This window comes from Larimichthys crocea, chromosome XIII (genome assembly GCF_000972845.2).
Source record: "Larimichthys crocea isolate SSNF chromosome XIII, L_crocea_2.0, whole genome shotgun sequence".
Taxonomy (NCBI): Eukaryota; Metazoa; Chordata; class Actinopteri; family Sciaenidae; genus Larimichthys; species Larimichthys crocea.
The window spans coordinates 36,579,774-36,584,163 of record NC_040023.1 but is presented as its reverse complement, the minus strand read 5'-3'; positions in this window follow the sequence as shown (position 1 = coordinate 36,584,163).

Genomic DNA, 4,390 nt, shown 5'->3' with positions numbered 1-4,390 from the left:
GACAGCATGTGTTAGAGGTTTTGGAGATAAAGTCAGAGAGGCCAGACTGAGATGGTTCAGACATGTCCAAAGGAGAGATAGTGAATATATTGGTAGAAGGATGCTGAGTTTTGAAGAGGAAGACCAAAGAGGAGGTTTATGGATGCAGTAAAAGAGGACATGAAGGTAGCTGGTGTGAGAGAAGAGGATGCAGAAGACAGGGTTAGATGGAGGCAACTGATTCGCTGTGGCGACCCCTGAAGGGAAAAGCCCAAAGGAGAAGAAGTTGTTGGTAGTGTTGGAGACTCTCTGAAGAGCTGGAGGTCTTCAGGAGGTTTTTGAGTGTTACATCAACGGGAAACACGACGAGAGGTGTCTGGATCGAACAGGGGGCAGAGCCAGGCGTCGTTCAACTGTCATTGTTTCAATCAGTTGTTCAAGTTTGCTTTGACATGAGCAGAAGCTGGATGTTTCAACCATGAATCCATTACTTTGATCAAACTGACCCTTCCTAAACTTTCAGCCCTTATTACCCTTTTTTGCCTCATTAACAGTTGAGCAAGCCTCGATCTTTCCGCATGTACCCTGCAACTCTTAGACTACTACCTTCTTTAGTATGGGGAAATGCCTGGCTTTTGACTGAAACATAAACCTGTACAGTAAAGCCATTTTGACATGAAACAGTAGGGGGAAACACAGGTGTTACCAATGATACTAGTTGGTTCAGTTCCATTCAGGTCAAACAGAGTCAGGGTGCTGCTGTGGTGCGTGTTGGTTCACTGGAAATTCTCTGCTGCGATAAATGGAACAGGACCTGGAAACACCTGCGTTGACCTGACTACTTGTTAGTGTAATTTGTACATGATAGGTCACAGATGATGCTTGTATGCGCACATGAAACTGCTCTTAGTGAAGCACGTCATCCAAGTTGGAACAGTGAAGAATAAAAGTTCAAGGTGTCTTTCTTTGAGTTAGCATTTATCAGAATTTATGATCACAATTTAAACAAAGTGAAGGTCAGCGATCGCATGCAGCAGTACAGAGCTGATAGTGCATGTCACAACTGCCACCGTGGATGAGCTGCCTATTAATACTGCACTGTGGTCATCGATCAAAGAATAAAGTTTCAAAGACAGAATGACTCAACTCAGAAAGGAACATGACACATCACCCAGTGGATTAAATCTGATCAATGATCCATCCACAGAGGTTTCATTGCACCACCAAGAACTTAATGTTCAGAGTTTAGACTGAGGCGTTGGTGAACAAGAGGCCTTCGACCCGTCATCTGATTATGTGAACACTTCTGAACGTTTGCCTGCTACGCAACGACTTCTTGTGCAAGGAGTAAAGTACTGCAAAAAGGACACTGTAAAAAGGTTTTAGATTTAACCTATACAAGTTTATTTTATTATACATCTGATTAATTAAAGTGTTTTTCTTTGTCATACCTCAAGTACTTCTTTATGTGAAACAAAGTTTCTCTCAAAACAACTCCACAAGTGCTACATATAAATTTAAAGCAGGATTACATATGTTCATGTGTTATGCGTCAACACATACAGAGCTTATCAATTCAAAACGGGACCATTGAGAGAAGGCTGCTTTACATCCGACGTAGATTAAAAACAGGAAAATGCGCTGATGTCCATTTATAGATATTTGTAGGAATAAGTGGGAGGACTGCAGGACCAACAAGGAACAAGGATGTGTTTGTAGGTTTTTTTTATTATTATTTTGGAACCAGCGTGCACTGCATATGCAAACGTCCACTTTTTGCATAAAGTTTTATGAATGTGGCTCCTGTAGTCCGACAGAAGTGTCTTCCATAAAGAAGGATGTGATGGTTTTACATGTCTAACTGCAGAACCAAACCTACTCAAAGTGAAGATAAAAGCTGCACTGCATGGTGACTCTGGGAAGTGTAGTGCTTGGCACCAAACAGGGGTGGAGAAGGGGGGCAACATTGAACCAGAAATAGGATTTACATGTTTATTTACAGAAATGTCCTGAGACACATTTAGACGTGTTTTGTACAGTCTCATCTGCTTATAGGGGAAGAGTTGAGCAGACACCCTCACCCTCCCCTCGGGCTCTCCTGCACACATATATAAACAAGTTCTATATATTTAAAACTGCAGAGCAAAGACTGCAGACAAAGATTTAATTAAAGACTCTTCCTGCAGCTCAAAACGACTACAAGTCTGTAATTCTTTGGCAGTGCAGCAGCCCTAGAAACTTTCTCAGTACTTGTTCTTTTTCTGTTGTTTGGTGGTGAGACGTGCAGAGCGTGCTCTCTTCAAACTGTATTTCCCTTTTACACGCTTCAAACTGCGAAGAAGAAGGCCTATCTCTGCATCTCAGGGGCATTAATTCTGAGTATTCACAGCTTCTAACGAGTAACTGCAGCAAGTAGTACTCCTGTTAAAGATAAACTTTGTGCGTCATATGACTTCCCAGAAACTGTTGCTTTTTTTAAAAAGGAGTGGGCGGTCTGTTGCTACGGGGAAGTGAAGAGGCTCACGACCAATGCTCGAGCCGAGAACAGGCCGTGCCTCTGAGATCAGGTTACAAACTGCAAACGGCTGGCTTATGTGGAAAGCTTCTGCATGAAGTAAAACAAAAAAAACTTTGAGCAATGAAACATTATGAAACGTTTCAACGATTCTGAAACCAATCTGAACTATTTTGCAAAGTTTGAAAATGTGTGTAAAGAAAAACTTCCTCGTTTGGAGCCAGTAGAAAGTCCCAAAAAAGGTCAACAGAGCACCAGACTCTCATTACCTAAAACCTAACAAGTGTTCAAGTTTCTGAACAGACACACACTAAATCCACAGGTTACCTGAGCAGAGCTAAACTTAGTCCTGACTCACACTTTGTTCCTGGGTTGGGCAATGATCTGGCTGAATATAATCAATACTCACTTATCTGAAAGTATGTGAGTAGACAATAGTTTCAACCACTCCTTAAACTATCCCCTGACAGGAATGTGTTCACCTGCTTGGGCTCTTTTTTTTTCCTGTTTGTTCCAGCTGCACTGAAGCTGAAGTTTGTTCGACCACAACAGATAATTTCAGCAACAACTGGGGGGGAAAAAAAAATGTGAAAAATGTGCAATAAAACTGGAGAGTTTGAGCGAGCTCTGCAAGTTTTGACTTTCTGCAGCCTGCTTCCTCATCAGCTCGTTTCTTTGCCCGTGAATGATAAGTGACCATCGAACCGCAGAGGTCGTAACCACGGTGAGAACACAACCCAGCCTGTGTTATTAGCTCGACCACCGACAGTTTCTTTTTCAGCTCCGCTCAGGCTGCAGAATTTAGAACATTTGAAGCATTTCTTTTAGTCAATAACTGCATGTTTGGTTTAGCCGAGGCTCCTGTGTGTTTAAAATATCACATCCCTCTCTGCTGCTGTTGTTATTTGCATATCTCGACACGCTGGACTCTGATGTGTCCACCGCTTCAAGCCAACATTAACACACGTCTGCAAACAGGTGGATCTGTTAAGTAAGAACATTAATTTAATTTAGAAAAGGGAAACACACACACACACACTTAAATAATGTATTGCTTCAATAATCTAGACTCCAACATCAAGGCTGTTCAAAGACTGAGTGCACTTTGCATATTCAGCCCCAAGACACTGCAGTGCTGGCTGTTTTCTGCACCCCCCCCCCCAAAAAAAATACACTTGAGTATGCTGCAAACTGCTCTATGAAATTGCCTCAGCCTCAATTCCCCATTGTGTAGCCGTACGGCCTGTTCTTCACAATGAACCGTGTGCAGGGGGTAACCAGGGTGGTGGCAGGAGAGGACGCGGGGAGGTCTGCTGTGGATCGTCACCATGGAGAGAGGCTCGACTCCATTTCCTCCTAAGACCTGGGACGAGTGTTGTGTTTGTCCTGTAACCCGAGACAACGGGAGGATCTGAACAAACAAGGGCGCAGCCGCACATCATCACCAAGGATTCCCCCCGCTGCAGGCTTCATGTGTGCTAAGATTTCATTCAGAGGACTTTATTCAGGCTGCAGCTGTAGTCCAGCAGACTTTTCTGACTGCAACCGTATCAAAAAGGTGTAGGTGCGTTAAAAAGAGAAAATGGCTGTGACTTCGTGTCAGGTGGTGAATACCCAATCAAATGTGATGGATTTGATTAAGTCATCAGTTTCTAGGGAGCTCAAACACAGGAAGTAGACAATGTTATGCAATTTTGAGGATGTTGTGAACTGTTTTTTACCCCAGTTTCACAATCTTTGCTGGTGCATCCAGCTGTTGTGCATGAGCGCTTTGCAGATAAAAACGCTAACACTGCAACACTGCAAAAAAAAAAACTGCGGATGCAGCTGAGTGCGAAGGAGGCGCTCGTCGAAATTTCTAGGAAATAGCAGCCATCGCAGTCTTTGGGGGTTGTG